At 38.5% G+C, this 24,882-nt stretch overlaps 1 protein-coding gene across 1 annotated transcript in view; it reads right to left on the bottom strand.

Moving 5' to 3' along the window:
- The window catches only part of LOC145321664 (uncharacterized), a 129,519-nt gene that overhangs the window by 102,075 nt on the left and 2,562 nt on the right, over positions 1 to 24,882 (bottom strand). The window lies entirely within an intron of this gene.

The raw sequence follows: 24,882 nt of genomic DNA, 5'->3' as shown, positions 1-24,882 counted from the left end.
GTTAATTAGCTGTTTGTCCCCACCCCGTGGACCCTGTGCCGACTTTCAATTGGGTTGTCAAAGAGCGTAAAAAATATCAAAACCGCCAAGTTGCTTCAAAAGAGAAAAAGGTCCCAAACATTGGATCCAGGTAGTCATAATACATTTATTAAGCTATGTTTAACTTTCTATCTGTAAAACACCACAATGGTTTATTCTCAAATATTCTTAAACTTTGATAGATCATAAACTCAAAGTGAATCATATGATTCTCTTAATAGTTAACGGTGCCTTAAACTATTACCGTCCATAACCCCATAGTGATAACTATGTGTTCTTACAGGTTAATGGTTGTAAATAATCATTATCTTTTACTTTAATAGACCATAAACTCATAGTGAATTATATGATACTTTTAATGGTGCCTAAAACTTTTATCGTCCAAAACCCCATAGTGATATGTATGTGTTCTTACAGGTTAATGGTTGTAAATTGTTTTACCGGCAAAATATATTTACAAAATAGGTTAAATGCATTCACGTTGGCATAGATAACACACTTAAAAGTTGAGAAAATCAGCTTCAAATTCGAATAATCTTTGCTGGGTAAAAGTTGTTTCTAAACCGTAAAATAATTCAGAAAGCTCTTTTTGGTATCTAGGCTTTTGGTCCCGTGGGGCCACCAAATAAGGAACTTCCAAATGAATATAAACAACAATAATCTTAAGACATAAAACATTGTACGGTAAACTTATGTAAAATTCCAATTATAATAAACAAAATTAACCCTTCTGAAGATTAAATTATTATTTAACAAGTTTAGATACTGCTATTTTGAACCTACTAATCAAACTTTGATCTAAGTGTCCTATGCATTAAAGCTAGCGAATGTAACTTAATCTGCTATTTTTAACCGTTTTTACAAATAAATTTTGATGTAGATGCACTTTAATATCTATGTACGTGGATAAATACAAAATTTAAACATGCTTTACGTGTTCTATAAAACTTCTGGATCTACTGCAGTTCACGGTAAAATATTGCTTGTAACGAATATTGCCAAAAATCTATGAATTTTAAAGGCTGCTAGCTGCCTAACGGCTGAACTTACAGATCATACCCGCACACCATTTTAAGCGGTACAAGTAGGCCTACAAATAATCTGGAATAGCCAAGATCCAATGATGCACAGGGAAAGCTTCACTGAAGAAAAAAAACGCGTAAAATAGGCCTTTTTCGCGCATTTCTCTCCACTGCGAGATAATTATGCATTATTAATTTATGGCTATTCCAGATTATTTGTAGGCCTTCTTTTGTCACTTAAAACAGTGTGCGGGCATGATCTGTACGTTCAGCCGTTTGGCAGCTAGCAGCCTTTAAAATTCATAGATTTTTGGCAATATTCGTTACGAGCAATATTTTACCGTAAACTGCAGTAGATCCAAACTTCTTAAGTAAAAATGGTTGGTAGGTCAATTTATATGATGCATACCTATACAAATCTGTATTTTATTATTTCTGTAGTTTGAATCAGACAGCGAGAGGGGACAATAGGCTGTTTATTACACCAGCCTCCAAAGTTTTATAAAACTATTTTCTTATTCGGTGTCTTATCAACATTGGGGACTTTGAATTGAACTTTCATTGGTTGGTGTTCAAACGTTTTAACAACTAATTGTAATCTACAGAAGTGGTAATTTTGTGTATCATCACTAGGGATGAATGAACAGCAATTTATTGGTCATTGTGTTATCCCTTTAGATCCCTGCAAAATTGGAATGCATATAATATTTCATTTAACAATTAAGACATTAAAATTGAATACATACAAGTTTCTAAGTTAACATAAATTTACTAAAGTATACATCGCTGCAATGAACAATACTTTATTCTTGTTATCAGAAAAAATAAAAATTTTCTAAATCAAATATATTGAACTAATCTAATTTTGCATCTTTTTTTGTGAGTTTTTGTGTCAATAAAATTTGTATGTTATACTTTATTACATTTTTACATTAAATACATATAAAAAGTCATTAAAAGGGTATCTTTTATCATAGCTTTTAAGGTCTTTGTTCTAACGGAGGGAGGTGGGCATAAAATAGCATAAAACCATTCTAGGGCTTAGGGGTAGGGTTCGCCTATCCTCCCGAGAGAGATCACTATTCGAACAAAAATAACCCTCACATTTTTTACTTTTCTTTTTTAGAGCTAAAATGTAGGGAAGTAGGTCTATCTCCCCATCTTTCTACCACCTTGATCAGCTTCTATAGGTCCCAAAGGGAATAGTAGTAATATGGAGATATTTATTAAAAGCGAAGCTTTTCTATAATTAGGGTAGGTCCGTCCGTCCGTCCGTCACAAACGGATAGCTTTTTTCGTTAATTTAGGCATGTTAGAATTGTTCTATCGATTTCAAACTTTGCATGCTGATTCCTTTAGTAGTTAGGTACGATTTAGAAAGCGTAGCAACTCTATAATCTTAACAAGAGTGTCCGTACGTCCATTTTAAACATGTTTTTTACTTTTTTAATAACAAATTTTTTTATGTGATTTAATCATCCGATTGATCTGATTTTTGGTATGTTGATTCCTGGGACAACAAAGTATAATGTTATAAGCAAAGCAACTCTATAATCAAGTCCTAAAAATGTAAGTATGTCCATAAACATTATTCTGTATCAAGCAATTACTTACAATTTTGCTCCGATTCTGATTATTCATTTCTGACACTAAACAAGTGTTAATGTCCGTTTGTCCCACCGTTTCAGTGCTTCGCTTTTATGGATGTTGTCATCCTTGTTTTAATATGTTAATGTAAAATATTCAAATTTGTTAGTTGTTAGTTTTATGTTCTGTGTTTGTAATTGTTTATTTACTTTAGTAAACTTGGAACTTAGGCGTCTGTAGACCAGGGATTTAAAGGGATAAGACAATGGCCGATAAATTGATGTACATCCACAGTGATGATATATAAAATTACCCATTCTGTATGTCTCAATTAGTGGTTAAAACGTTTGAACACTCAAACCAATCAAATATAAAAAAAATCCCCAGAGTTGTTAAGCCAACGAATAAGAAAAAGTAATTACAAGACTTTGGGGACTAGTGTTATAAACAGACCATTGTCTCATCCCTCCCTGCGTCTAGAGACACAAATTACAAACATAAACTTTCAGTTAATACAAATACAAACAAGGATGATAACAAACAACACCCATGAGAGCATAGCTCAACAATTCAGACTAACTGACAAACGAACAGTAATTGATATAATGCTTTTGCTATCAAAGAATTTATTTGGAAATCTGAACAAAATAATCTTTATTAATAATCAGTATTGATAATTTAAAACTATATAGCTACTAAATAGGAAGATGATTAAAGTCCCTCAACAGATTATGACGTCATACGATAAAATAACCAATGAGAGGCCAGCATAAATTTTACCATTGGTCCATTACAGTGCATGTATACTGGCCTCTCAGTGGCTATTCTATCATAATATGTTGAGGGACTTTAATCATCTTCACTAAATAGTGGGGTCTGTGATTTTTTTTGGAGGGGTAGAGTGTTGGGGTTAGTAATAACCCCAAAAATATTTAAATATTTCTAAGGAATAATCGCCCTTTGGGGACAGCCTTGGTCATAAAATCTCATTTTGAGAAATTTATATTTTCTAGTAATAATTGTAAGTTAAGGTTGAAGTTTCTATGAAACATTTTCAATATCACCCCCCCCCTCCTCAAATTATCCCAACCACTATTTCGATGGGAGGGAGGAGACATTGGGCTGTTTATTACACTAGTTCCCAAACTTCTTATAATAACGTTTTCTTATTAATTGACTTAACAACCTTGAGGACTTATATTGAATTTTGATTGATTGGTTCATTCAGTTCAGTGTCGAAACGATTCAGCCATTAATTGTAATCATCAAAAAGGGGTAATTTACGTATCATCATTGGGGATTACCTCAACTTATCGGCCATTGTCTTATCCCTTTAGATTCCTGATTTCCTTTTGATATTGAACTTTTAGCCTTTAGGAATTGAATATCATCATTGATTTAAAACCACCTTCACTTCAATAAAGAGCGAAGCTACTCTATATTTAGGGTAGGTCCGTCCGTCTATAACGGTTAGGTCTTAACACGTTACCATTTTCATACTGATTTCAAATGTGCATGGTGATTCACATAAAATTTAGGTAAGATGATTTAGGAATCGTAGCAACTCTATTTCCGTTACCAGGAAGTCCGTTTTTGTATCATATAATTATTCTATTCATTGTAAATTTTGGAATAATGATTCCTAGGACAACAAGGTACAATATCATAAGCGAAGCATCTCTATAATTAATCCTTAAAATGTCCCTACACTTTATCATGTATTTATGCAATTTTGCAACAAATTATTTACAATTTTGTTTCGACTTACAAATTAATATTCCCCCCCCTCCTAATAAATTTAAAATTGAAAGGTTTTCTGAAATTGTTTTATAATAAATTTTCTTTATTAAAATCATTGCATATGCATGATTTGCTCAATAATATCCTGAAGTAGCAGAATATAAGAGGCAATACATTTTTAGTAGCGAAGCTACTCTATAATTCACAAAGTCCGTCCGTCCGTCTGTCCGTCTGTCCGTCTGTCCGTCTGTCCGTCTGTCCGTCTGTCCGTCTGTCCGTCTGTCCGTCCGTCCGTCTGTCCGTCCGTCTGTCTGTCCGTCCGTAATTAATGAATTGGGGGAAACGTGATTTTCTCGGCTCATATAAAAGATAGAGCTGAAATTTTTTGACAACATTCCCATTATTAAGGAGCACAATTAACTCTTAAACATCAATAGCGGTCGGACTGCTTTTTAGCAGGTTTTAGGCTATTTTTATTTTTTCCAAATTTTACCCATATCTTTGGTGTTTATGGTCCGATTTTCAAAATTTTTTCAGTTAAAGATATCAAAATTAAATTTCCTGTCGTTTGAAGAAAACAACAATGATGGTCAGACTGCCTTTTTGCAGGTTTTTGGCTATTTTTATATTTTTCACATTTCCCCCATATCTTTGGTGTTTATGGTCCAATTTTCAAAAAGTTTTCAGTTAAAGATATCAAAATTAAATTTCCTGTCGTTTGAAGAAAACAACAATGATGGTCAGACTGCCTTTTTGCAGGTTTTGGGCTATTTTTATATTTTTCAGATTTTCCCCCATATCTTTGGTGTTTATGGTCCAATTTTCAAAAAGTTTTCAGTTGAAGATAACAAAATTAAATTTCCTGTCGTTTGAAGAAAACAACAATGATGGTCAGACTGCCTTTTTGCAGGTTTTTGGCTATTTTTATATTTTTCAGATTTTCCCCCATATCTTTGGTGTTTATGGTCCAATTTTCAAAAAGTTTCCAGTTAAAGATATTAAAATCAAATTTCTGGCGTTTTAAGAAAAGAAACAATGGCAGCCAAACTGCCTTTTAGCAGGTTTTTGGCTATTTTTATATGTTTGACATATTTCCCCATATCTTTTTTAAATTCTAAAACTTTTTTGCATTAACAGTTTCAAAATATTTTTCCGATTGATATGTGCATCTAGTATGTAATTTACTTTAACCGTCTTCATCATACAAAATAAAACAAGGTTTCGTGTTTATTTTCTCCAATAAATCTATTCTTGACTTTAATAAATACACTTTAAATCTACTTATACGTATTCCTATCCACAATTTTTTGTGCTTCGCTACTTATGGATGTTGTCATCCTTGTTTAAAATGAGAATTAGCCTTTAATTTTGCTATCGAACAATTTGTAAATATTATCTTTAGGCTTAAAATGACATAAACACGTTGTAATGCATAGAAACATCCTTGTTTTAAAGTAGGTGTCGATATTCAATAGAAAATGATTTAGATTCAATCTGATACGTTTTATCATAAAACAGGGATATATCACCTAAAAGAAGACTTTTTAACCTCCACTTTTAAACTTAAGATGGCTTATGATTCCAGTCATTTCCTTTACAGAAAACAAGTGGCTACGCCCCTAGAGACTTCTAGGGGAACCTAAGGTAGGGGAATATTTGTTCTCCACTCATTTTAAAAATGTTTTAAAAAGAATTTTTTTTGGGGGGTTCCTTTTTTATTAGGAGGGTGGAACTAGACATACCTTCCCCAAAAATAGTTAAAAACCTTCTCTGGACCTATAAGAAGCTTCACTGTAATAGGTAACCATATCGGTTAGCGAGATCCTTCGCTACAGACAAAAAAACTTATTACTTTATAAAAAAGGATATTTTTTGGATATAGAATATAGATATTATGGCAGGGGGAAAAATTGTCGTCAATTTAGATTGCTAACATGGACTTCATTTATTGGTCAGTTTTTTTCATCCAGTAGGAGAGGAGGGGGTTGGGTAGATGGGTGGCCGGGGTCCCGTTATTTATCCAGCTACAAGTTCATTATAATCTAATGTAATATAATCCAGGTAATAAAAAATCCATTCCCAAAACGAAGAAAATATGTAGGTATACCTATCTCTATAAATAAATGAATACAATTTTTTGTTCAGTTATATTCAAGCAACCTGGGTCAAAATTAGCAGGCTAATGCCATGAAGGTAATATGTCAGCTGTATAATGATTCTAATTCTAGTAAAATAATTACAGTAAAACACTAGAGGGGGAAGGGGTTAAATAACTGTTTGTCCCCATCCCAAAGATCTTGTGACGACTCTCAATTGGGTCTTTGAAAATCAACCAATAGTGATTGGAATATTAACACAGCCAAGTAGCAGAAAACAATTTGCTAGCAAGATTAAAAGGTCCTCTGAAAAGGGAGGCAGGCAGTTATATGTATATACATCTATACTATAAATCTAAACTCTTAATTTAGTATGTTACCGAAATGTTTTAAATGTTTGTTTTGTTCATTTTTGATATTGTCATCCTTATTTATTATCCTCGTACAAAAAATATTGTTAATAGACTGTAGAGTATGAAAATACAATATATTGTAGATAGATTGTCCAATATCCAGGGAGGGAGGGGACATTGGGATGTTTATTACACTAGTAACTAAAGTCTTATGATAATATTTCTTATGCATTGACTTAAAAACTTTAGGGACTTTTATTAAAGTTTGATTGTTTGTTACATTTAGTTGAGTGTCTAAATGTTTCAATCGCTAATTGTAATCTACAGAATGGATAATTTTGTGTATCATCATTGGGAATGTACTTCAAATTATCGGCCATTGTCTTATCCCTTTAGAGCTCTGACAAAAATACAATAAAGAACATGTAACAGTTGGCCTGAAGCATGATCCAATATTCTACAGTAGTAAGATGAGCATTTAGAGTGTGTTTTTATTTTAATCTTTAGTAATCTTGTAGATTACTGGATGTTAATGGTTTGAAGCTATATTCAGACGAAATGTATAAAGAAAAACGGCTATTCAAATAGGAAGATATTATGCAAAATTCTTGCAAAAGTACTGCTAAAAGCATATTAATGCTGATCTAACTTCCTTAAACTTGAAATGAGCATTTGAGTATTTTAAAATGTTAACATTTGAACCTTTACATTTCATGAGCCGGTTTCTGTACTACGGATATGGCTATATCTGTGGATACCAGAATGTATGCCAACATACGGACAAACCCCATTATCTGAGTAGCAATCTTATGTTATGTAGACAGGGATCTAAAGGGATAAGACATTGAACATTAAATTATCAAACATCCCCAATCATGATGAACAAAATTACCCCTTCTTAAGATAAATATTATTGGTTGAAATGTTTGGACATTGTTAGTTTTTGAGATACTACGTTACAAAACTTTTCGTACCAGTAAAATTTACAGTCCAATGTCTCCACCCTCCCTGTGTAAGTATATGAGTATGACCCACTTGAAAAAAGCAATAAATATAAAGCTATCATAAATTGATATATTGGTAAACAATACTGTATGATTATTCACTAGAGGCTACACCCCTAGCAACTAGGGCCTTTGTATTAAAGGGGTAGAGACTGGGAAGAAAAATAGCCTAAAACCAACCCACGATTTAAACCTAAAAAAGTAAAGCCATCCAAAGACGTATGTGAAGCTTCTCTAAAATTGAGAACCCAATCGGTTTAGTAGTTTGCGAGGTCTTAAGTTTCAGAAAAACTTGACTATTTTATATAATAGGATATCATGGACAATTATGTCCATAAGTAGTGTAGCAATAACAAGAAAACAACAAATGATAAAATAAAACAGAGGATTAGAAAAGTTATTGAACATGCAGCTTAGTTAAAATGTCAAAATAATTTATATTTTTGGATTATTAACTCAAGATCTTAAATTAGAATTTTAAATTGGGTTATAGAAATGAATGTAGAATATACATGGATATTCTTATTATTATGACAGGGGGGAAATACCGTCAATTTAGGTTGCTAACATGGAACTCTATTATTGGCCAGTTCATTCATCCTGTAGGAGTGAAGGGGGAATAATTATTTTAGCACAATAAGTTTCACTTTATTAGAGAACATGAAAATCTGGTGTAAGTTCTGGTAAGCCGAGCGTTCTCGGCCCACGGGGTAACGAGTTCGGATTCAACGAGCCCTAGCCTTTAATTATTCTACCAAACAAACAAGCAGGATTCAATCATACAGAAATTATATATTTAAACTGAATAATATTTACAAGTTATGTTTACTATATATATACAACAAAATATGACAATGGTTAGGTTTGAAGGGGGTGTGGGGCGCTAGGGCTTAGCTCCCGACGGTAGACAGGCTGTGGGGGCAGCGGTGGTAAAAGGGGAGGCAACGCCTCCCGATTATATAAGCGCGTGAGGGACTCGTGATAGTTGCATGTTTGAGTCCCCTCCCCACATTTAGGCAGGCTAGTTTGACCGCTGGGTGCGGGGTCAACAGCGGTCATGAGATAGATGGTGATATAATAGGATTAGTGCAGGGGGTTTGTTATCATAAGTCACAGCGAAGCAACTCTGTAAACGGCCTGTCCGTCTGGGTGTCGTATTACCACAACCTCCCCTTCAAGGGTTGCGTGGCTCCTGAGCCACCAGGCCTTGAACCTGGGGATACGACAGCCTATGCCTGCGCCGGACAGGCAGTTCTTGGGGCACAGCTCGATGGAGGACAGCTCGGGCTACACAGGCTCCCTGGGACACTCGTTGCTCGGTCTGACTGTGGTTGGTGATCAGCATTGTCAGCTCCTGGTTGGCTTCTAGGCGTGGGTTGGCGACGGCCAAGCCTCGCCGCTGGAAATTTTGCCTCGTCTGCAGGATCAGTTCTGTCGCGGCTGGTAGCTGGACACGGAGGCCTAGGCAGACTCTGGTGGTTCCTAAGGGTGGAATGGTGATGGCAAAGGGTGCATAGAACTCCATGGGGGCGCCTGCTTGATTCAGGTTGCTTGGTCTCCTAGCTCCTACCCGGATGGGGATGGCTGTCATCAGCAGGGGGCACATGGCTTCTTCTTCTTCTTCTGGGGCGGCCTCTTCCATCGCAGTGGCTGGCTCTTCTCCTACAGGCTCGCTGCTGGCTGGCAGGTTCTCCATGTCCGCGTCAGGGTTCCAGATGGCATCTCTGAGTGGCTCTGGAGCGGGCGGCGGCGGTGGTGGTTCGTTGGGCTGCTCCTGCAGGTTCTCCTCTACTGGGTCACGATCTTGGCCGCTAGGCTGTGGGGCGGCTGCGGCTGGCTGGTGCACTGGGAGCTCTCCTGGGTTGCTAGCTGCGGGCGCCGCCGCTCCAACTGGCAGCTCGGTGGCATCCTCGTCACCGTCCATGTCAACTTGGATGTCTGCTGGGATCTGGTGGGCAGTCACATCTCCAGTGTATTTGCGCAGTCGGCCTACATGCGCGGTAACTTCTGAGATCCTGGCTACTGGAGAGGCAGGTTTAATGACATAATGGACTTCTGTAGCTTTCCTCACTACTTTCCAGGGGCCAGTCCATCTCTTGGTAATCTTGGCTGCCTTCCCTGGCACCAGGCGGGGGGCCAGGTACCAGACCAAGTCTCCAACCTCATACTTGGCCGTGCCTTCGTAAGCTGCCGCGCTCCTCCTGATGGCTCCCTCCTCCTTCTGCTGGATGGCATCATACACTGCATAGTAGCGCTGCAAGAGAGCTTGGACGTTGGCTGGAACTGAAGTATATTCGGTCTCTGGCAGCCGTAGTACCATGTCCACCGGAAGTTTGGCCTCTCTCCCAAAGAAGGCCAGGAACGGGGTCACGCCAGTGGATCTGCAGGCCTTGGTGTTGTAGGCAAAGGCGATGGCAGGCAGGTGTGGCTCCCAGTTGTTATCGTCTCTGTCTAGGAACAGGCGCATGCCTGTGTTGAGCGTCCTATGAAACCTCTCCACTCGGTTGGACTGCGGGTTGTAGGGTGGTGGATGTGTCAGGCCAATCTCAAGCCTGGAGGCCAGTTCCTGGAATACCTGGCCGGTAAATTCCATTCCATTGTCGGAATGGATCTTCAGGGGGCATCCGAACGTGGCCAGGTGGCGGTGCAACAGGGCTTCAGCCACCGTGAGGGTGCGCTTGTTGGGGATGGCGTAGAGGCTGACAAACCGGCTGAATCCATCTTGGCAGGTGAGGATGTAGCGGTTCCCAGCTGGGGTCTCTGGCAGTGGCCCCACCAGGTCGATGAATAGGACTTGCTGTGGATACCCCTGGCGGGAGGGCACGTGGATCCCCTGCTTCAGCCTCTCCTTGGTAACTTTCTGGACACACTCAGGGCAGGTTTGTACCATCAGGCGGACGTCACGGGCCAGGTTGGGCCACCAGAAGTGCATGGCAACGCGGGCGATAGTTGCGTCCATCCCAAAGTGCCCAGCCATGGGGGTCCCATGGGCTAGAAAGAACGCGTCCTGCTGGAGGGCCGAAGGCAGCAGGTATCTTGTCCTCTCTCCTGTCAGAGTCTGGTCAGTGGTGGTGAGGCAGCCATGCTCGTCAAGCCCCAGGGCTGGGAAGCGGCTGGCGTACTGCTGCTCGTCTCGTTCCTTGCCACGCAGCTCAGCCTTGGTTGGGGCTTTGCCATCAGCCACCCATTGGCGGACACGGAGCAGGAGGGGGTCCTGTGTCTGGGCCTCCAATACTCTAGCTGGATCCAGTCGGGCGGCAGGAGGCCGGCTAGCTGCGGACTCCCCTAGCTGGCAAAGGTTGTGGATATACTCAGCCTGCTCTGCTAATTCTTCGGCGCTAGCCGTTGGCATGTTGGCATCTTCCCGGCGGCTGAGGGCGTCGGCGTTGGTATTCTGGGTGCCAGGCCTGTGGCAGACGGTAAAGTCTAAGGCCGCTAGCTCCTCCTGCCAGCGGGCCACCATCCCTGTGGATGTGTTCAGTGATTTCATCTGTAGCAAGGCAGAGGAATCAGTGTTGATCTGGAAGCTGCGGTAGGACAAGATGCCGTGGAATTTTCGGATCCCATACATAATGGCGGCCATCTCTCCCTTCCAGGACGGGTAGCGCGTCTCAGGGTCGGTTGTCTTGCGCCCCACGGCGGCAATCAGCCTCTCCTTGCCCTCCTGGCATTGACTCAGTATGGCAGAGATGGCGCGGCTGCTGAAATCTGTGGTGAGCTGGAACACCGCTGGCAAATCAAACCTGGGCGGCGCTCGGATGGGGGCCTTGCGGAACTTGTCCTTGAGTTGCAGCAGCTGGGCTTCCATCTCAGGCGTCCAGGTTAGGGCCTTGGCCGTCTTCTGCCGATTCATCTCGTAGGTGAGGTCTGCATACTCTGGGATGAACAGGCGGTAGTATCCAAAGAACCCCAGCAACGCCAGCAAATCCTTGGGGGTGCTAGGGGCTGGCCAGTCCAAGATACGGTCAATATAGTCCTCTTGCATGGCTATCCCCTCACGGCTGAGGGTGTGGCCCAGATAATCCACCTTGGATCGGAACAGCTTGGTCTTGGCTGGCTTGAGGCGGATCCCTCCCCTGCGGTGGGCTTCCAAGACCTCTCGGAGCCTGGCCAGGTGGGCCCAGGTATCCTGGTGGAAGGTCAGGACGTCGTCAAGGTATGACTGGAGGTTGGCTGTGCCTAGTGGGTTTAGGACCCCTGCAATAAACCTGGAATAGACAGACGGTGCCGTAGCCAGGCCAAAGGGCATCCTTTTCCATTGATACAAGCCCCTGGGGGTGGTGAAGGCGGTGCAGGGCCGGCTGTCCTCGGACACACGGATGGTGTAGTATGCGGCCACCGCGTCTAAAGCACTGTAGACACGGTGCCCGCCAGCTCGTTCCACCAACTGCTGGATCCTAGGCAGGGGGTAGCTGTCCAGCTCCAGACACTTGTTGAGGGCTCTGTAGTCGACGGCCCAGCGGGTGCTCCCGTCCTTCTTCTTGATGGGCACCAGGGGGCTGCTCCAGGCGGAGTCTGACGGCTCTATAACTCCCTCCTGTAGCCAGGTGTCCAGTTGTTTCTCCAGTTCAGCCTCTTGCCGCGGGTTCAGATCCCTAAATCTCTGGCGGATCGGCTGGGTCCCTGGCTTGAGGCGCAGCTGCAACTCAACCACATCTGTGCAGCCGGGGGTAGAATTGGAGAAGACGTCCCTGTACTCTGACAACATAGTCCAGACCTCCTTCTTGAGCAAGGGGTCCTTGCGTAGGAACTCATTGTCTTCCATCTCCAGGGCCTCCCACAACTCCTGCATGTCTATAGGCTCAGCAGGTTCTTGGAACGAGTGGAGACGCGGGGGAGGCGTATCAGAGACCTCTAGAATGTCAGGTTTGACCAGCTCCCCTGCCACTGGGAGGCCAGCATCCAGCAAGAGGGGCACCTCCCCCTCATTGACCACCAGTACTCTAAACACAGTGGCAGAGCCAGGCCTGTGGGCATACAGGCCCTCTGGAATAACAAGATCCTCCCCAAACCTCTGCTCTGGGGCAGCTAGTTGAATGGCATCCTTGGTGCGATGGCCTACTAGCTCAACAGGGACCGCCATAACCCCGCGGCCAGGCAGGACCACCCGCTTGGCTGTGCGGAGCTGGGGTGGCTGGCCATCAGTTGGAGTGACAGCGCTTAGCCTATACGTGGCTGGTGCGGGGTCAGCCTTGGCTCCGGGACCCACCGGCCGCGACTTGACGGGCTCGGCTTCTGGAGGGGCTGACGTGTCGGAGCCAGGTGTGGCTCCGAGGGCGTCCGGCCACGATTTGACGGGCTCGGCGCTGGGAGAGGCCAAAGTGCTGGGTCCAGCTTTGGCTCCGTGGACGTCCGGCCGCGACTTGACGGGCACGGCGCCGGGAGAGGCTGGGGCCTGAGAGTTGAGTGTGGCTCCGGGTACATCAGACCACGACTTGACGGGTCTGGACTCGGGCTTGGCTGGTGGACTGGCTGGAGGTCCCAGGTAGAGGGGGCCAGGTGGACACGGCTGGCCGTTGATAAAGGTGTCGGCGGAGAAGATTGGTTCTGGAGGGCTGGCAATCTCAGGAAACGTTGTTGGCAGGCTCTCCCTCGGCACCTTGGGCACTGGGGGCAACCCCATGGCTAGCAGGTTAGCTCCCTTGTGTGCGTTGAGCTCAGCGTCCACCCAGTGTGTGCCTTTCTCAACCACACGCGGCTGCTCAGGCAGGGGGCCTGGCAGGGGCCCCTCATAGCTTAGCTCTCTCTCGGCTGTCTCCCGGTCAATGGGGACGCCACGGAGTGGGATAAACTCCCCACGCACCCACAAGCAAGGTGGTTGCATGTCGAAACAGAGCCTAGTTCCGAACTCCTTGAGAAAATACCCTCCTAGGTTCAGAGGGTGTGAGAGGTTCCGGACCACAGTCACGTGGTATAAATGGAGTATAAGAGTGTGTGAGACTGCCATATATAACTCTTTTAACTTTCCTATTACCTGGAGGGGCTGACCTTCCTCATTAGCAGTCAGGATCTGGGTGTTGTCCGGAATCAACATGCGTTGCACGCCCATCGCGTGCATGAGGTGCTCAGAAATTACAGCAGACCCTGGTACACGGTTGCCAGAATCAATCATGGCATCAACCTGTACATGCTGGGCAGGGTCAGGGGTAGGAAACCTCACCCTGACATGGCAGGGGAAGTGGAGGTCCTGCCCTTGAGACAAGGGGGCCTCTCGTTCGGCTGGGGTTGGCAGAAACTTTGGTGGTGGCCGAACCGCAGCTATGGTGGTATCGCTTACCATGGTGGCTTAGACTGTAGCTTCGAATCACTAGAGCTTATTAATTATCACTTGGTCAACAATTTTATATTTATTCTTATCACTTGGTTGACATTTATACACACTTATGTGTTGTTATCACTAGGAGCTCTAGGTGCGATTCTGGAAGCACTGGCAGCAGGGAATGTCCGTCCTGCAAGGTTCAGAGGGGTGACGGCGGTAGGGAATGACCCGTCCTACAGCGCCGCTGGTTCGAATCCCGAAAATGGCGGCAGGGAATGGCCCGTCCTGCAGCGCCTCGGGTTCGAATCCTGGGAGGCAGCGGCAGGGAATGTCCCGTCCTGCCGTGCCTGTGGCTCAAAATCTGCTATCCGTCGCAGTGGTAGGGCTTACTTGTGTGCTGAAGCTTCGCAGCCACACATTGCCTTCTTAGGGAGACCAGCACCCAGCTGTCTGTCTCGTAGGTTTGGCCTGGGTGTCCTGGGGCTTGTCCCAGCTACACTTGCCAATTTAGACTCAGTTCTGTAGCCGTCTGAGCTAAATTATCCGATTGTCGTGGCTGCGCACCTAGCGCTACTCCTACACGACACGGAAAAAGCGTCTTAACTGGCGCTTTTAGCAGGCTAAATCTGCTTGCCGTAGGCCAGAGGCCCACATATTGCGTTCAAAATGATGGAAATTCGACCTAAAAAGGCCGTCTCACGGGTCAGTTGGCGGCTGATTGTCCCCTTACTTGCCAAAGGGTCCAATCAGAGGTAGAATAGGCTAGTTTCTGTAAGGCTCGATTGAAACACGCTGACACCAAGTTCTGGTAAGCCGAGCGTTCTCGGCCCACGGGGTAACGAGTTCGGATTCAACGAGCCCTAGCCTTTAATTATTCTACCAAACAAACAAGCAGGATTCAATCATACAGAAATTATATATTTAAACTGAATAATATTTACAAGTTATGTTTACTATATATATACAACAAAATATGACAATGGTTAGGTTTGAAGGGGGTGTGGGGCGCTAGGGCTTAGCTCCCGACGGTAGACAGGCTGTGGGGGCAGCGGTGGTAAAAGGGGAGGCAATGCCTCCCGATTATATAAGCGCGTGAGGGACTCGTGATAGTTGCATGTTTGAGTCCCCTCCCCACATTTAGGCAGGCTAGTTTGACCGCTGGGTGCGGGGTCAACAGCGGTCATGAGATAGATGGTGATATAATAGGATTAGTGCAGGGGGTTTGTTATCATAAGTCACAGCGAAGCAACTCTGTAAACGGCCTGTCCGTCTGGGTGTCGTATTACCACATAAGATCCAAATAATAATATAGACCAACACAACAAACCATTATGAGTTTTAGAGTAGCTTCACCACAAAAAATAATCTTTAGGATTAAAATTACATAAGTTATCTTATAATATTCAGTATTAAGGTTGTTACACCCAGAACGTGATATAGAATCTGAAGATTATTATTTTGCCTCCAACCTTTCCGCAAGTTAATTATAGATGTTCAGACAAGTTGTATCTTATGATTTAAAAAGTTGAGAGCAAAAGTAGAAGCTTCACATTGAAGCTTTTTTATAGTGACTATAAAAAATGACGTTTTACTGGCCTGCCATTGGTCAATTTAAATGATACTGGACTGCCATTGGTAAATAAATGTATACTGGCCTGCCATTGGTAATTTAGTCTGTTTATTGGCCTATCATATTTATATTGTATGACGTCATTTTTTATAGGCAATTTAAAGAGCTTCAATTACACTATCTAAGCATATCTATCAAACAAAAATAAGGTTACATATTAGGTAAGCAGTTATACCTAATTTACTAAATAAAGATATTAAAAAAATCTTATTTTGTTGAAATATAGTTTTTCTCTAGATAACTTTAGATTAGATGTTAGCAAACTTATTATATTATTATTTCTCATGAAAAAGGCGAATGAACGGATGGACAAATTGATTGATTAAGATCTGATATTAATCAGAAATGAACGGATAGACAAATTAATTTATTGAGATCTTATAATGCCCGGTAATTAACTGATAGATTAATTGATTGATTAAATATCTGATAATATCTGGAGAAAATTATGGTTTAAAACCGTGACTGTGACTACAACGTTTGAATCTCAGCACAACTGAAAGCTAAAAATGTTGCCTTCAGCTGCTTTGTCAGATGTGTGAACTTCATAGTTAGAATAGTGGAATATCTTGGCCTAAAAGAAAATATATCTTCAAATAATTAAGCATTTATTTGGGTTGGAGATTTATTTTAAAGACTTAAAAGTCCCTTTTCGCCTAAACGCAATACTAATAAGTTTTGACACAATATTGATATAATATCTATGTATAGCTATCTATGTTACATATTTTATTCATAATAATATTAGCAGAGCAGCTACTCTATAATTAGGGCATGTATGTCTGATATAATATCTATGTATAGTTATCTATGTTACATATTTTATTCATAATAATATTAGTAGGGCAGCTACTCTATAATTAGGGCATGTATGTCTTATATAATATCTATGTATAGGTATTTATGTTACATATTTTATTCATAATAATATTAGTAGGGCATCTACTCTATAATTAGAGCATGTATGTCTGATATAATATCTATGTATAGGTATTTATGTTACATATTTTATTCATAATAATATTAGCAGAGCAGCTACTCTATAATTAGAGCATGTATGTCTTATATAATATCTATGTATAGGTATTTATGTTACATATTTTATTCATAATAATATTAGTAGGGCAGCTACTCTATAATTAGAGCATGTATGTCTGATATAATATCTATGTATAGGTATTTATGTTACATATTTTATTCATAATAATATTAGCAGAGCAGCTACTCTATAATTAGAGCATGTATGTCTGATATAATATCTATGTATAGGTATTTATGTTACATATTTTATTCATAATAATATTAGTAGGGCAGCTACTCTATAATTAGAGCATGTATGTCTGATATAATATCTATGTATAGTTATCTATGTTACATATTTTATTCATAATAATATTAGTAGGGCAGCTACTCTATAATTAGAGCATGTATGTCTGATATAATATCTATGTATAGTTATTTATGTTACATATTTTATTCATAATAATATTAGTAGGGCAGCTACTCTATAATTAGAGCATGTATGTCTTATATAATATCTATGTATAGGTATTTATGTTACATATTTTATTCATAATAATATTAGTAGGGCAGCTACTCTATAATTAGGGCATGTATGTCTGATATAATATCTATGTATAGTTATCTATGTTACATATTTTATTCATAATAATATTAGTAGGGCAGCTACTCTATAATTAGAGCATGTATGTCTGATATAATATCTATGTATAGGTATTTATGTTACATATTTTATTCATAATAATATTAGTAGGGCAGCTACTCTATAATTAGGGCATGTATGTCTGATATAATATCTATGTATAGGTATTTATGTTACATATTTTATTCATAATAATATTAGTAGGGCAGCTACTCTATAATTAGAGCATGTATGTCTGATATAATATCTATGTATAGGTATTTATGTTACATATTTTATTCATAATAATATTAGCAGAGCAGCTACTCTATAATTAGAGCATGTATGTCTGATATAATATCTATGTATAGTTATCTATGTTACATATTTTATTCATAATAATATTAGTAGGGCATCTACTCTATAATTAGAGCATGTATGTCTGATATAATATCTATGTATAGGTATTTATGTTACATATTTTATTCATAATAATATTAGTAGGGCAGCTACTCTATAATTAGAGCATGTATGTCTGATATAATATCTATGTATAGGTATTTATGTTACATATTTTATTCATAATAATATTAGCAGAGCAGCTACTCTATAATTAGGGCATGTATGTCTTATATAATATCTATGTATAGGTATTTATGTTACATATTTTATTCATAATAATATTAGTAGGGCAGCTACTCTATAATTAGGGCATGTATGTCTGATATAATATCTATGTATAGGTATTTATGTTACATATTTTATTCATAATAATATTAGTAGGGCAGCTACTCTATAATTAGAGCATGTATGTCTGATATAATATCTATGTATAGGTATTTATGTTACATATTTTATTCATAATAATATTAGTAGGGCAGCTACTCTATAATTAGAGCATGTATGTCTGATATAATATCTATGTATAGTTATCTATGTTACATATTTTATTCATAATAATATTAGCAGAGCAGCTACTCTATAATTAGGGCATGTATGTCTGATATAATATCTATGTATAGGTATTTATGTTACATATTTTATTCATAATAATATTAGCAGAGCAGCTGCCCTATAATTAGGGTATGCATGTCAGTCCGGTTCTCGGCAACATAACGTTAAAATGGATACAACTTGCTTTGCGGATTTTAAAACTAAACAACAAACCTAATATTAAAAATAATCTATTTAGCTTACTATCTATAAAAATGTCATATTTTGTGATTTGTTGACAATACCTTTGCTTTATCGATATTTACATCTTTAATATAGAATATTTTACAAAGGTAAATTTCAGAAATGTAATTCGCTTGTTTCGTAAAATAAAAATTCGTATAGCATGTGCCTTTTTTCAGCACCCCCTCGCAAAAAAAATTACATTCCCTATTATCGCCACTGCCTTGTTCTTATCACTGGAATGAATAAAATTGATCTTGTTATATACATTATTGTATATCTAAAATAACTATATTATGTAAAAAGAATATCTAGGAAAACTAAATATCTATTTTTATCTCAATATCATAAAAAAAAAAATATATTTAAAGAAAAAATAATTGTATCAATTTTATATATATGTCAATATCTTTAGGCAAAGCCTTCTATGATCTCAATTTTTTTATCAGTGAAAATTTTAGTTTTTTTTGGTATTGATGTAAATCTTTTGCTGTTTTTTAGTGTGTAATAATTGTCGTCGACAAAGAAAATGCCACGGAAAAGAAGCTTTTTAAATTGCCTATAAAAATAAACTACCATTGATCAATTAAAATGTATACTGGCCTGCCATTGGATTTTTAGTCTGTGTATTGGCCTATCATTGGTTATTTCTATTGTATGATGTCATTTTTTAAGGGCACTATAAAGAGCTTCCACAGAAAAGTAAAAGGAGGAAGGGGTATAACACGCCTAATTTATTCAGCCATGACTCGAACCTAATACCTGCTAGGCAGTGCATAAAATACAAATGAATTATATCAAGCTCAAAATGCACACGGATTATCTTATTATATGTAATACTATTCAGAGAGAAGAAGGTTAATGGGATGTTTATTACACTAGTCCCCAAAGTTTTCTTATTCGTTGGTTAACAACTTTGGGGACTTTATTAAATAAGTTTGATGGGTTGGTTCATTAATTTGAGTGTTCAAACGTTTCAACCACTAATTTTAATCTACAGAAGAAAATTTTTTCAATATTGGGGATGGATATCAATTTATCAGCCATTGTCTTATCCCTTTAGATTCCTGATTATAAAATTATGCAGTTTTGCGATTGTCTTTCACGGATTTTTGGTATAAAGGATGTTATTTATCTATTTTGATTTTTGTTACAAAAACATTATGAAACGCAAGGTAAAAAATAACCTAGGAATTATACTAAAAATATGGAGTTGGGGTGATTTTGCAGGGTGAAGTTTCTATTGGGAGGTTAGAGGTACCCTAACCTAAAATTGGTTTGAATAAAAATCTTCACTATTAAGGAAACTCATATTGATTCAGCAGTAAGTGAGATCTTTAACTACAGACAGACACATATTCTGTTACTTTTATATTAGAATACAAAACTTTATAAATAAGAATGATTGACATCTAATTTCCGTGGAGCCGCCATATTTTGCTGAGGCCGGAGCCGTAATTTTCGTTAAAAAACGGCTCCGGCTCCGGACTAGATAAATAAAGCAATTTTTTTAGTAGCGAAGCTACTCTATAATTCGAAATGTCCGTCCGTCCGTCCGTCCGTCTGTCCGTCCGTCTGTCCGTCCGTCTGTCCGTCCGTCCGTCTGTCCGTGTAAGACAGAATAGGGGAAACGTGATTTTCTCGGCTCCTATTAAAGATGGACAGCTAAAATTTTTTGACAGCATTCCCATTATTAAGGAGCACAATTAACTATAAAACATCAAGGGCGGTCGGACCCCTTTTTAGCAGGTTTTAGGCTATTTTTGTATGTTTCACATTTTTCTCCATATCTTCAGTGTTTATGGTCCGATTTTCAAAATTTTTTCAGTTATTGATATCAAAATTAAATTTCCTGTCGTTTACAGAAAACAATCGTGACGGCCACACTGCCATTTTGCAGGTTTTAGGCTATTTTTGTATTTTTCACATTTCCACCATATCTTCAGTGTTTATGGTCCAATTTTCAAAATTTTTTCAGTTATAGATATGAGAATTAAATTTCCCGTCGTTTAAAGAAAACATCCATGACGGCCAGACTGCCTTTTTGCAGGTTTTAGGCTATTTTTATATTTATCACATTATTCTCCATATCTTCAGTGTTTATGGTCCGATTTTCAAAATTTTTTCAGTTATAGATATCAAAATTAAATTTCCCGTCGTTTAAAGAAAACAACCATGGCGGTCAGACTGCCTTTTATCAGGTTTTTGGCTATTTTTATATGTTTTAAATATTTCCCCATATATTTGGTGTTTTGGGTCCAATTTTCAAACTTTTTTGGGATAAATACACTTTAAATCTACTTTTACGTATTTCCATCCACGATTTTTTGTGCTTCGCTACTTATGGATGTTGTCATCCTTGTATAAATTATAATTTAGTAACTCTGTTTTGTCATGTGCAAATGCCCCTATTAAGTTTTTAATAAAAATGTAACTTTTAAAACCTTCAAAAGTCAAAAATAGACATGGGAAAAAAATATGTCGATTTTTTTCTTGATTTTAGGTCGAAGCCGGAGCCGGAGCCGCACCAAAATCAAACGGCTCCGCAACGCTGATTTATAAGATACCATTTTCTACACATTAAGGGAAGGAAGATTTTATTTTATTCCATTAACCTATCCCTTTATTTATATAGTCTGGTGCTCAGGATTGAGTTACAATTACTCCAGTTATTCAACATATCCATATATCCCTGATAAAGTCTGGTGTGAAGGATTGAGTTACAATTACTCTAGTTATTCAACATATCCATATATCCATGATAAAGTCTGGTGTGAAGGATTGAGTTACAATTACTCCAGTTATTCAACATATCCATATATCCCTGATAAAGTCTGGTGTGAAGGATTGAGTTACAATTACTCCAGTTATTCAACATATCCATATATCCCTGATAAAGTCTGGTGTGAAGGATGGAGTTACAATTACACCAGTTATTCAACATATCCATATATCCATGATAAAGTCTGGTGTGAAGGATTGAGTTACAATTACTCCATTTATTCAACATATCCATATATCCATGATAAAGTCTGGTGTGAAGGATTGAGTTACAATTACTCCAGTTATTCAACATATCCATATATCCCTGATAAAGTCTGGTGTGAAGGATTGTGTTACAATTACTCCAGTTATTCAACATATCCATATATCCATGATAAAGTCTGGTGTGAAGGATTGAGTTACAATTACTCCAGTTATTCAACATATCCATATATCCATGATAAAGTCTGGTGTGAAGGATTGAGTTACAATTACTCCATTTATTCAACATATCCATATATCTCTGATAAAGTCTGGTGTGAAGGATTGTGTTACAATTACTCCAGTTATTCAACATATCCATATATCCCTGATAAAGTCTGGTGTGAAGGATTGTGTTACAATTACTCCAGTTATTCAACATATCCATATATCCCTGATAAAGTCTGGTGTGAAGGATTGAGTTACAATTACTCCAGTTATTCAACATATCCATATATCCATGATAAAGTCTGGTGTGAAGGATTGTGTTACAATTACTCCAGTTATTCAACATATCCATATATCCCTGATAAAGTCTGGTGTGAAGGATTGAGTTACAATTACTCTAGTTATTCAACATATCCATATATCCATGATAAAGTCTGGTGTGAAGGATTGAGTTACAATTACTCCAGTTATTCAACATATCCATATATCCCTGATAAAGTCTGGTGTGAAGGATTGAGTTACAATTACTCCAGTTATTCAACATATCCATATATCCCTGATAAAGTCTGGTGTGAAGGATGGAGTTACAATTACACCAGTTATTCAACATATCCATATATCCATGATAAAGTCTGGTGTGAAGGATTGAGTTACAATTACTCCATTTATTCAACATATCCATATATCCATGATAAAGTCTGGTGTGAAGGATTGAGTTACAATTACTCCAGTTATTCAACATATCCATATATCCCTGATAAAGTCTGGTGTGAAGGATTGTGTTACAATTACTCCAGTTATTCAACATATCCATATATCCATGATAAAGTCTGGTGTGAAGGATTGAGTTACAATTACTCCAGTTATTCAACATATCCATATATCCATGATAAAGTCTGGTGTGAAGGATTGAGTTACAATTACTCCATTTATTCAACATATCCATATATCTCTGATAAAGTCTGGTGTGAAGGATTGTGTTACAATTACTCCAGTTATTCAACATATCCATATATCCCTGATAAAGTCTGGTGTGAAGGATTGTGTTACAATTACTCCAGTTATTCAACATATCCATATATCCCTGATAAAGTCTGGTGTGAAGGATTGAGTTACAATTACTCCAGTTATTCAACATATCCATATATCCATGATAAAGTCTGGTGTGAAGGATTGTGTTACAATTACTCCAGTTATTCAACATATCCATATATCCCTGATAAAGTCTGGTGTGAAGGATTGAGTTACAATTACTCTAGTTATTCAACATATCCATATATCCATGATAAAGTCTGGTGTGAAGGATTGAGTTACAATTACTCTAGTTATTCAACATATCCATATATCCATGATAAAGTCTGGTGTGAAGGATTGAGTTACAATTACTCCATTTATTCAACATATCCATATATCCATGATAAAGTCTGGTGTGAAGGATTGAGTTACAATTACTCCAGTTATTCAACATATCCATATATCCCTGATAAAGTCTGGTGTGAAGGATTGTGTTACAATTACTCCAGTTATTCAACATATCCATATATCCATGATAAAGTCTGGTGTGAAGGATTGAGTTACAATTACTCCAGTTATTCAACATATCCATATATCCATGATAAAGTCTGGTGTGAAGGATTGAGTTACAATTACTCCATTTATTCAACATATCCATATATCTCTGATAAAGTCTGGTGTGAAGGATTGTGTTACAATTACTCCAGTTATTCAACATATCCATATATCCCTGATAAAGTCTGGTGTGAAGGATTGTGTTACAATTACTCCAGTTATTCAACATATCCATATATCCCTGATAAAGTCTGGTGTGAAGGATTGAGTTACAATTACTCCAGTTATTCAACATATCCATATATCCATGATAAAGTCTGGTGTGAAGGATTGTGTTACAATTACTCCAGTTATTCAACATATCCATATATCCCTGATAAAGTCTGGTGTGAAGGATTGAGTTACAATTACTCCAGTTATTCAACATATCCATATATCCATGATAAAGTCTGGTGTGAAGGATTGTGTTACAATTACTCCAGTTATTCAACATATCCATATATCCATGATAAAGTCTGGTGTGAAGGATTGTGTTACAATTACTCCAGTTATTCAACATATCCATATATCCCTGATAAAGTCTGGTGTGAAGGATTGAGTTACAATTACTCCATTTATTAAATTTATCCATATATCCCTGATAAAGTCTGGTGTGAAGGATTGTGTTACAATTACTCCAGTTATTCAACATATCCATATATCCCTGATAAAGTCTGGTGTGAAGGATTGTGTTACAATTACTCCAGTTATTCAACATATCCATATATCCATGATAAAGTCTGGTGTGAAGGATTGTGTTACAATTACTCCAGTTATTCAACATATCCATATATCCATGATAAAGTCTGGTGTGAAGGATTGAGTTACAATTACTCCAGTTATTCAACATATCCATATATCCCTGATAAAGTCTGGTGTGAAGGATTGAGTTACAATTACTCCAGTTATTCAACATATCCATATATCCATGATAAAGTCTGGTGTGAAGGATTGAGTTACAATTACTCCATTTATTCAACATATCCATATATCTCTGATAAAGTCTGGTGTGAAGGATTGTGTTACAATTACTCCAGTTATTCAACATATCCATATATCCCTGATAAAGTCTGGTGTGAAGGATTGAGTTACAATTACTCCAGTTATTCAACATATCCATATATCCCTGATAAAGTCTGGTGTGAAGGATTGTGTTACAATTACTTCAGTTATTCAACACTAATCTAGCAAAAAAACATAACATAGATTCTAAATTTATGGAAATCCAGTTTATTTTTATGATTTTAAGTTTTCTTATCATTTTAAATAAAAAAAATAGGGATTTGGGTCTACAACAAGGCCTATGTGAAGCTCTTAAAATGGAGAACTGAATCTTTTTAGAAATCTTAACGGATAGATAAATTCCAATTTTATGTAATAGTAATGGTTTCACCACTAGCCTCTATGGATTTCGCTCTCCCAATGAGGTTTTGAGATATTATCAAAAATTCCTTTAATTGGACCTAAAAACTGATACTGACAACTGAAACATTAAAAAAATTATCATAAAGTATACGAAGAAGACAGACATCAA

This window comes from Acartia tonsa, chromosome 6 (genome assembly GCF_053477335.1).
Source record: "Acartia tonsa isolate MP-2025a chromosome 6, ASM5347733v1, whole genome shotgun sequence".
NCBI classification, from domain to species: domain Eukaryota; kingdom Metazoa; phylum Arthropoda; class Copepoda; order Calanoida; family Acartiidae; genus Acartia; species Acartia tonsa.
The sequence above is the reverse complement of the archived record's forward strand: the minus strand, read 5'-3'. Positions and strand labels throughout refer to the sequence as shown.